This window comes from Penaeus chinensis, chromosome 35, assembly GCF_019202785.1.
Source record: "Penaeus chinensis breed Huanghai No. 1 chromosome 35, ASM1920278v2, whole genome shotgun sequence".
Classification (NCBI taxonomy): Eukaryota; Metazoa; Arthropoda; class Malacostraca; order Decapoda; family Penaeidae; genus Penaeus; species Penaeus chinensis.
The window spans coordinates 34,502,121-34,513,040 of NC_061853.1; the positions used below are offsets into that span (position 1 = coordinate 34,502,121).

A 10,920-nucleotide genomic window follows, 5' to 3' on the forward strand; every position below is an offset into this window, starting at 1 on the left:
CGTATCGTCTGTTTCTTGATATATAATTGATATATAAAGATGCAGTGGTAGAGTAGTCAGGTACTTTTTTCCATATTATTAAATACTTTCCTAATGTTTTGTTTTCCCAATGACAAAAAAATACCACCATTTTATATATTCAAAACTTTTATGACCCTTTTATATGAAATAATGAAAAATATCTCGTTCTTTTTTCCAAACAGTGGTCGTTATTCATTCCAAAAGAACAAATCACGAAGATCCCAGCACGAACCAGCATCAAACATTCACTGTACCAACGTGTCAGTAATTTCAGGGTGCTAACAAAGAGGCCTAAAGTATGCATGCAGAATGATTATACATTTTTTTTTTTACCTTATCAAGAAAGGATATGCATATGGGAACAGAAATATGAGAAAGGGTTGTTAAGGAGCACTTTTGAAATAAATTCAAAAGGGTTTTACGAAATGCCAAAAGTATGTTTTTGGGAAAAATTTTATGTAAAAAATTTTAATGGGGTTTGTACTGAACTTTCTTATATCACAATTCCTTTCGAATCTAGATCGTTGTCACTTTGTAGATAAAAAACTTGATATATCCCTTTGTTTTTAAAAGGGGACGTTTTTAAAAGGTTTTTAAATGTTTCTTGAATTTATTTAGGATCTTTGGGACGCCATGTAAAGGTTTGGGGTGCCTTTTATTTCTCGGGTAATACTCCATAGCCGGGACGTAATGGGCCTTTGGGCCCGGGTATGGTTGTGTTGTATTTCTGAAAAGGGATGCAAATTTCATTTGGTTTTTGAATGCGTTTTTTTGGATTTGTGAATTAAAAACAGTGTTTTTTTTTTTTTTTAACATACGGCTGAGCAGGTGAATTTTCGTCTACATACAAAATACATACATACAAACGGGCCCGGGAAAAATACTTTTAACATATATTTCTTTACTTTTTTATACATACATACTTTCAGACGGCAGACATAATAAAACATATATATTATACATACATACATACATACAACCATTCATACTTTAAAAACCTACATAACATACATACATACATACAACACATAAATATTATAAAAAAATACAAAACATTCATACATTACATACATACTTACATCCATAAAACTAAAACCCCAACTTTAAAACACACACACAAACACCCCCAACAACACACCCCACACAAAACCCACACGCCCCCTTTACCCCGCACGATCCCAACGCACTTTTGAGAGTAAGAATAACACGTAGCGGAGGCGAAACATGAACAAAATATACCATAATATATTTGATATAGTCAGTTGGAACCCGAATAGGGGATTTCCCACAAAGGGATTTTGGAGACTTTTTTTTCACTTGTCTTTCAATGGCCAGGATTTAAATTCCCCTGTAATAAATGCCATTTTAGCTGACTTTATTGTAAAACACAAGAAAAACAAATTGGCGTTTCACACATCAGAGCCAACAAAAGTGGTTTTAGATTTTGACACGGTGTTTGGGTTAAAAAAGTTACCCAAGGGGAAAACAGGTCTTTTTTTTCGACTTTTGTAACAGGGGGAAAAGAATTTTTAATTTTAAATGTTATTTTTCTGCCCAAAAATATTTTTAAATGATAAAAGCATCGGGTTTTAACTTTTAGTTGGTTTTTTAACACTTTGTATGGGGATTCCTTTTTTACTTTTTGGAACTATAAAAGCTATAATGATAGATACAAAATGATAAAATGAAAATTAAGAAAGAGAGAGAGAGGAGAGAGAGAGAAGACGGGAGAGGAGAAAACGAGAGAGAAAAGGGGAAGAGAGAGGAGAAAGAAGGAGAAAAGGAGAGAAAAAAGGGGAGAGAGAAGAGAGAGAAAAGCGAAAAATTAAGGAGGGGGAAAGTTTAAGAGACAAGAGAGAAAAGAGAGAGAGAGGGGGAGGGGGCGAACAAAGAGCGGGAGAGCGAAAAAGGCGGGGAAAAAGAGGGGCCCCGGAATTTTTTGGCGCGAAAGAGAGACCCCGAGGGGGAGAGGAGAGCAGGGGGAATTAAAAAACAAATAGAAAAAAAAAACCAGAGAAAGCTTTTATTTTTAAGTTTTTTATCCTCCAAATCACACAAATCTGAAAGTCGGGGGCCCCAGGGAGGCCCTTGGGGCGCGTTTTTTTTTTTAAATCGTGCAAAACAAAAAAACATGATAACACAAAATGGCGATAAATATACGCACCATTAATCCTTATATACTTCTAAAACCCTACCTGTTTTCTGAGACTTGGAGAAAACGTAAATTCGCGCAGAAGGTCCTCGCGGTATGGATGGAACAGATGTACTTTGACCGGATTATCTGTTAATGAAATTGTATTCACTGAAGCATTGGATAATAGTATGATATACAACCCTTCTGTGGATTTTTGTTTCTCAATTAGTAGCTTACATAATCTGATATTATCGTTCTTTGAGGTGCCATAATACAGTTTATTTTTTCTATTGATATCAATATTTTTAAACCCTTTTAAAATTAATATTAGCAATTTCGGGAAAATACTACGGGTGGTAATTTAATTACTAAAAGCAGAAAGAATATTGAAAAAAAAATTTTGAAATTTAAAAAAAAAGGGTGAACAGGTCACATTAGGTAGGACTAACAATTGAGCTATTATGAAGCCATCAAACACACACACACACACACACACACACACACACACACACACACCGTTGGTTCTTTTTTTTCGGCCCAAATTTAGCTTTTGGGGGGGTTTTTTCCGCAGTTTCCCAGGGGGCAAAATTCCCCTTCCCCACTGTTTTTGTAGTCGATTTTTTTTTTTTTTAATTTTTCCCTTTTTTAAATTTTTTTATATCTTGATCCCCTTTTTAGTTTTTTGTTTCCTAGGTTTTCCCTGGCCCCGGGTGGGGGGCGCTAGGCCCATACTTTTGCCTCGGATTTTACGTAACCCCTTTTCGTTTTTCATATTTTGCAACAGGAAAAAGCCATAATAGTTACCAAACACTCAGAGATCATATTTATAAAATTTTAATATATATATTTATATATATATTTTTATTTTACCTATTATGTGTATTTATATATATATTTTCAAAATCATAATAATATTAATTTTATATATATTATTATATATATTTATATATGTATAATGTGTGGGTGTGTTTGTGTGTTGGTTTGTGTTGTGTGTGTGGTGTTGTTTGTGTACTAATATACACGTGTATGTGTGGTGTCTGTATATAATAAAAATTTGTTTTTTATCATTGTTCCCAATCATCAGGGAAAACCAAAGCTTAGTCCCCCTCACCCTTCCCCCCCTTCCCACTACCCTCATCTCCAAGAAAAGAAAAGAAGAGAAAAAAAAAATACAAAAAAAGGAAAATAAAAAACCCAGAGATAAAAGATAAATCCACAAACAAAGAAAAAAACCCACAAACCTGGCAACCGGCCCTCGGGCAAATAGGGGAAATCTTAGGAGTTTTCTTCCTGTCAGGATGGAGGGGACGCCACGTTTTTTTAAAGCCCTGCGAGGCCCCAGAGCGTGGCATACTCGCCCATGATGTTGCCGAGGCGCCCTTTGCTGCCGGAGGTGAACAGGAGCCGGGGCGTGCACTGTCGAGGGGCGGCGGAGGAGGGGGGAGGGGGGGAGGAGGAGGAGGAGGGCTTTGGGGGGGGGGGTTTTTTAGATTGAAAAAAAAAGATGCGGTGGTGGTGTGCGGTGTCTTCGGGAAAAAACGCCCCACACACACAAAAACGCACAACCAAAAACACCAACCACACACACACACCACCCACACCACACACAAACACACAAACAACCCAAAACCCAACAAACCCCCTTTTAATGTATATTAAATAAATTTTAATTTATATTGTAAACAAATTTTTATTACCAATCTATCTATCAAAGGGGCCCCTTTTATCTATAAATCTATTTTTACGTTTGCTGTTTGTTGTAGTTTGTATGTTGTAGTATGTATTATGTATGTATATTGTTGTATTTTTATTGTATGTTGAATGATGTTAAAATAAAAGTTTTATATTTATGGGGGTGGTTTTTGTGTGTGTGTGTGTGTGTGGTTGTGTGTGTGTGTGTGCGTGTGTGTGTGTGTATTCATTATTTCAACATACATTTATTTATTCATTTTTTATGTAAAGCATTAAAAAATTTTACACACACCACAACACACCACACACACACACACACACACACGCACACACACACACACACACGCACACACACACACACACACACACATACACATACACACACACACACACATACACACACACACACACACACACACACACACACACACACATACACACACACACATATTTATATATATATATATATTTACTCATCTTATATAATAATTTTCAGGCAAAGAAAATGAAATTATATATATTGTGTATACATTTCTAACATGATAATGATAATGATAATGGCAATGATAATGGTAATAAACATAATCATGATCTTGATAATAATAATTATTATTATTATAATAACAATAGTAATGGTAATAACAATAACAATAATAATAATAATAATAATAATAATGATGATGATGATGATGATAATAATAATAATAACGATAATAATAATAGTAATGATAATAATGATAATAATGATGATAATGATAATAATAATAACAATAATAATAATAATAATAATAATAATAATAATAATAATAATAACAGTAACAACAACAACACCGACAACAATGATAATAATAATAATGATGATGAAGATGACGACAATGATAATAAAAAAAAAATAATAATAATTGGCAATAATATTAATAACAATGATAACAAAAACAGTAACACTACTCGTGTCTCTTACCACGGCCTGTTTCTCCCGGATTGTCATCAGCACATCCGACTTGTATAGGAAATCTGTTGAACGAGAAAAGCATTAAGAATTTCTTCATTTCTCAGTACTATGGCACTGTATGCATTTCTCAATACCCTGGCACTTTATACTTTTCTTAATACCCTGGCACTGTATATATTTCTCGATACCCTGGATCTGTATGTATTTCTCAATACCCTGACATTCGTGACTTTGATATTGCTAATACTAATAATGTTAATTCTAATGAAATTAATTAGGTGATTATGATGATATTGATGATGATGATGATGAGGATGATAAAATAGTATTATGATGAAAATCATCATAATAACAATAATATAAACAATAATAAAAATAATAATGATAATAATGGTAGTAAAAGTTTTAGTGGTAGTATTTTCAATAATAATGGCAATGATGATAAAGTTAATGATGATGATTATAATGATGGCAAAATCATAACAACAATAATATTGTTATTAACAAAATCGTTGCTAATGATAACAATGTTGATAACTATACTATGATTATAATGATAAAGGTAATGTAGTGTCCCCCTGTGCGCTTCCCTGGTCGGGCAAACTGCACTTTCCCATCACGGCGCTCTTCCACCTGCCGGATTCCACCCCTTTTACTCGTCTTTTTAGTGTTTTTTATCCTTGGTTTTCGTGTTTTTGTTTTGTTTTAGTTTGCCCATGTTTGTTCATTTTCTTTGGTTTTCGATTCATTTTAATTAGCCTACTTTTTACTTTTTTAATGCAGTTCTTTGCCGGCAGCCCTAGTTTTAATTATCTGTGAGCTCCTTTGTTTTTAATCCATACCATATAAATCATATAAATGTTTAAGTGATTAGGGTGACCATTTTTACAAACATTATTTTTATCTATTATTTTACTCATGTTCACTATTGCAATTGTTTTACATGTTTCTCATTTTAACTAAATTTACCCATTATTTATCAATACGGGCAGGTTTTTATTGTTTCTCCTATTTGTAAAGTTGTATCACCGTCAGCCCTCACCCCCCAAAGGCCGCGAAAAATAAACAGTTCGGCAGAGACCGCAGCAGAGACCTGGTGTTTATTTTTCCTTATTTTCTTTCTGTGTGAAACCGGCTCGACGCCCCCGGAAGCTACAAAAGATAAAGTTAAGTCTGAGGTATCTTTGACTCGCTTATAGGAGCTGGATGTGATCATGCTTTTAAATAATAATCATCGGTAATAGTTACAAGTGCTTTTCTTTGTTTAGGTTTTATGGTTTAGTTTTACTTAATTTTGTACAGCATTTCTTCTCTTGAGTTTAATATTGATTTTTAAAGTGAGTGTTCATTTTACTTTTACCTTTGCTTTCTATGCTCTTAATCCATTTTTAACGTAATTCTGAAAGATGGTTTTAACTTTAGTTTTTTATTATTTCATTGTATTACGATTTTATTGTGCGACGGAGGGGGTAATGCTGGAACAAACCCACGCCAAAATAAACTCCTCTAGCCACGCTACCACCTCATGGGGCTTATCCAGGGGTTTAAATAAACCTACTTTGTTTGCGTAAGGCGCCCTTGGTCATGATAGGATTTTGATATGCCACAGTAATAAATTTGATAATGGTGATTATACTTCTACTACTACTACTATGATGATAATGATTGTAATAATATTATTATAATAGTAATAATAATAATGATGATAATAATGATATTAATAATGAATTGATAATAATATCAATAATATGATATATTAATGATAGTATAATGATGATGATAATAATAATAATAATTATGATAATAATAACAATAATAGAAAATAATAGTAATAATGATAATAATAATAATAATAATAATAATAATAATAATAATAATAATAATAATGATAATAATGGTAATAATGATAATAATAATAATAATAATAATAATAATAATAATAATAATAATAATAATAATAATAATAATGAATAATAATGAATAATAAATTATGAAAATGATAATGAAGTAAAAATAATGATAATGATAATAATGAAAATAAGGACAAGGGCAATAATGATGATTATAGTAATAATAATAATGATAATAATAATAATAATAATAATAATAATAATAATAATAATAATAATAATAATAATAATAATAGCGGTAATAGTAATGATAATGATAATGATGATAATAACAATAATAATAACAATAATATCACACGTAAAAATATGAATAATGACTTTTACTTAAGTTAGGATAAAGTGAGAGATGACAATATTGATATTAGACATGATAATAATAATAAAAAAAATATATATTATCAATAATCATATAAATTATGAAAATGATAATATTGATAATGATAATGATGATGATGATGACAGTAATGACAACAAAAAAAATGCATACTTACACAAGTTTAGGAACAACAGGAAGAAAATGACAATCCTTCTTCTATTCATCGTAAACGAAGTTGTTAACATCCACTATCTGTATGGATTCAGTTCTGTCGAGTGCCTTAGATAAATGCAAGTTTTATTTTATTGATTTACCCTCTTAAAATGTCACTTATTTGATTATAAGATCCGGTAGGTGTAAATAAATCTTAGATATCTTGTTGTCAATGTGAAACATATAAAAAAAGAAAGAAAAAACAGGTGTAGGCCTATTCGTATGTGTATGAGAGGGGGGGAGGGGGGGGGAGGGGGGGAAGGGCACTAGGAATTCACCCTGAAGCCGAAAGGGTGTTTGGGAATCACTGGCATAACACATATTTATCCTTATTTAGATTTAGATTTAGATTTAAATTTAGATTTAGCTTTTAGAGTATGGAAATAGTAATGATATTTGTAATTCCTATATCGAAGACAACCTAGTGAGTTTTTTCCAAAGTAAAAACACAAGCAAATAAGATACGTTGCCCTTTCATTTATATTTGTAAATATTTCTATAGCTATTTGATTATATAAAGATGCTTGAGCAGACTAGACGTTAATATATCCCTTCCTGTACCATTTTAGTTATCCTTACAGTTATTGTTATATCTATTTAGCAGAACAAGCACACTTGAGCAGAATAGACGGTCACATACCCTTTCCTGTTGCTCCGAGAAAAAGGAACTCGCCGGTGATGCTTGTTCTTGTCACGTTCTGTTGGTTAATCGTAAGCCGTAAATATGTGCACAGATACACATACACAAAAAGACGCACACATACATACGTACAAACTTACATTACACACACACATACATATGTACATACATGCATACATACGTACGTGCATGCTTACGTACATGCATAAATACATACATACAAGCATAGATACAAACCGGCAAAAGCATACGCACACACACACACACACACACACACACACACACACACACACACACACACACACACACACACACACACACACACACACACACACACGAGTCATGCCTTCGAATAATATCCCGCAAACAGAGTACGTACACAGTAGACCACCAACTTGCACTTACTTCGCGGGCAACTGGATCATTGATGTTATCTTATTAGCCAATCTGTTGTTATCATATCTGACGAAACTATGCCATTTTTGCTCTACCTGTTCTTGTCTCTCCTTTATCCTTTCTGCTGCGAGTTTGTGGCTTGTTCAATAAGGTTCCTTTGTGAATTCATGCGTCCTTCATTTCAAAATATTTCAGAAGTTCAGAAATGTCTTTTTGTCTCTGTTTTCTCATATTCATATTTGAATTGAATGAACACCTTATCTTATCAAATGTTGAACTTATCTTCATTTCTTTTATTTCGGAATTATACACATGCTTTGTCAATATTTCGTTTTTTTCCCTGCGCGCGCGCGCGCGCGCGCGTGTGTGTGTGTGTGTGTGTGTGTGTGTATGTATGCATGTATATGTGTCTGTGTGTGTATGTGTGTGTGTTTGTGTGCGTGTGTGTGTGTTTGTGTGTGTGTGTATGTATGTGTATGTGTTTGTGTGTGTGTGTGTGTGAGCGTGATTGTGCTTTGTTTTACGTGCTTGCTAAGCGACTACTTCTGCTTGCTGATGGCTTTCCAACGCCCGTGACTCACTTCAAGTAGGTTTGCGAAAAAAAAAAATTGAAACATATTTGGTCTAGTTTAACAATAATACGATTTCCCGGAATACTGGAATGGTGGGCGTTTCTTCTTTTTGGCCCCGGGAAATTGAATAGGGGAAAAAATTTAGAGTATTGAATTTATTGTTTTTCCTCTCTCTCTCTTCTCTCTCTCTCTCTCTTCTCCCCTTTCTCTCCTCTCTCCCCCCTCTTTCTCTTCTCTTTTTCTTTTTTCTTTTCTCTTTCTTTCCTTCTCTTCTCCCCTTTTCCTATCTCCTCTCTCTCTCTCTCTCTCCCCCCTTCTCTCTCCTCTTTCTCTTTCCTCTCTCTTCTCCCCCTCTCTTTCCCTCTTTTCTCCTTCCTTCTCTCTCCTTCTCCTTCTTCTTTCCTTACTTAGCTACTTCTCTGGTTTTAATTTTCCATTGACTATCAATTATTTTTTCACGATCTCTATCCCCCTTTTTTATTATTGGTTGTTTTACCTTTTCCCGTTCATACAGACCCCAAGAACAACATTTTTTTAATTTTCCAGTTTTTTTTTAAATTTTAAACCCCATCAGCCATATTTTTGTTTCGCCAAACCAGCGGGAAGAAAGAAAGGGTGTGTATGCGGTTCAAAGGAAGGGTTTTGTCTGTTTTTGCCTTTCACTTCCCTGGCTAGTGTACAACCTTTCTGTTATTAAAACGATCAATCCTCCCCTCTTTCCCCTCTTTTCTGCTTTTTGCTTTTTGCCGTTCGTTTTGTCTCGTTCTTTTTTGGGGTCTCTGCTCCCCCCTCTCTTCTCTCTCTCTCTTTCTCTCGTCTGTTGTCTTTTCTGTTTTCCTGTCTATTGTTCTCTGTTGTCTGTCTGTTGTTCTCTGTCTGTCTTCGGGTTGTCTGCTTCCTCTGTCTGTCTTTTGTCAGCCTGTTAGCTTTCTTCTGTCTGTTTAGTATAATATGTGTTTGTATTATACATATTAATATAATAACATAATATATAGTGTGTGTGTGTTATATATGTATTATTTTTTTATTTTATTTTGGGGTGTCTGTGTGTGTTTGATGTTTTTGTGTGTATGTATGTATGTGTGTATGTATGTGTGTATGTATGTGTGTATGTACGTGTGTATGTTTGTGTAAGTGTGTTTATGTGTGTGTGTGTGTCTGTGTGTGTTTCGTACATGTACAATCAAAGTTACTGAAAGCCAAGGACTAAATCACTTTTGAATGTCCGATTTAACACATATCAAAAGCTTGGATCATTTTCACTTCAGCTTGAACCTGTCTTATCAAACGAAGAAGAAAAAGAAGAAGAAGAAGAAGAAGAAAAGAAATAAGTTTTTTATTATTTCTTTTAACAGAACTAAATTATAAAAGCACGATATAAAATAAGTAGAAATTATCCTGTATTGGTTCTGTAAAATATGTATCATTAAGTATCTCCTCTTGTGATATAATACATAACAGGTAAAACAAATTATCCGTTGTAATAATTTAAAAAAAAAAAAAAATATATATATATAATAAAAAAATATCCGTTTGTTTCTTTATTTTAATATATCACTTCGCTTCTTCCCTTTCCTCTGTTTAACATTCGCCGTGACAGAAAAACGCGCCAAGAGTCAGCGTTGCCTGCGGAGGGCGTAGTGCCTTTCTGAATGTGACTAAACAAATCCTAAATACAGAAAAAAATGAAATAAGACTAATAATTACAGCCTATTAGAGGGAAACTGACAAGCTGTAGTGGCCAAAGCAAGGGAGAGAAAGGGGAGGAGGGAGGGGGAGGGAACGACGGCGGGAGAGGGAAGGGAGGATTTCAAGCAAGTCGGACTTGCACTTTCCCTTGGCAAGGAGCATTCGACTGAGGGGATTGGCTACGCCTCGACCTTGCGGTCACGTACTCGACCCCCTCTCCCTCTCTCCCTCCCTCTTTCTCTCGGCAGGTGATTTGCATTACGGCGCATGCGTTAAGTTTTACTTCGGCTGCTCCACCTATATAAGGGCTCGGTCTTGTCATCTTGGACATCATTCACTCACATCCCCATCACTCAAAAACATCAGCAAAGGTGAGCGTGCGCAG

At 34.1% G+C, this 10,920-nt stretch overlaps 1 long non-coding RNA gene across 2 annotated transcripts; it reads right to left on the bottom strand.

Annotated features, from left to right (window-relative positions):
- Nucleotides 1-4,768: 4,768 nt before the first annotated feature.
- LOC125044014 lies at nucleotides 4,769-8,283 on the bottom strand. Of its 2 annotated transcripts, XR_007116449.1 has the most exons (4): nucleotides 8,258-8,283; nucleotides 7,879-7,936; nucleotides 7,201-7,304; nucleotides 4,769-4,861 (listed from the first exon to the last, which is right to left on the bottom strand). It is a non-coding gene; the product is annotated as an uncharacterized LOC125044014 (long non-coding RNA). The 2 variants fall into 2 exon arrangements; XR_007116448.1 differs by lacking the exon at nucleotides 8,258-8,283 and having other exon boundaries at nucleotides 7,879-8,086.
- Nucleotides 8,284-10,920: the final 2,637 nt, after the last annotated feature.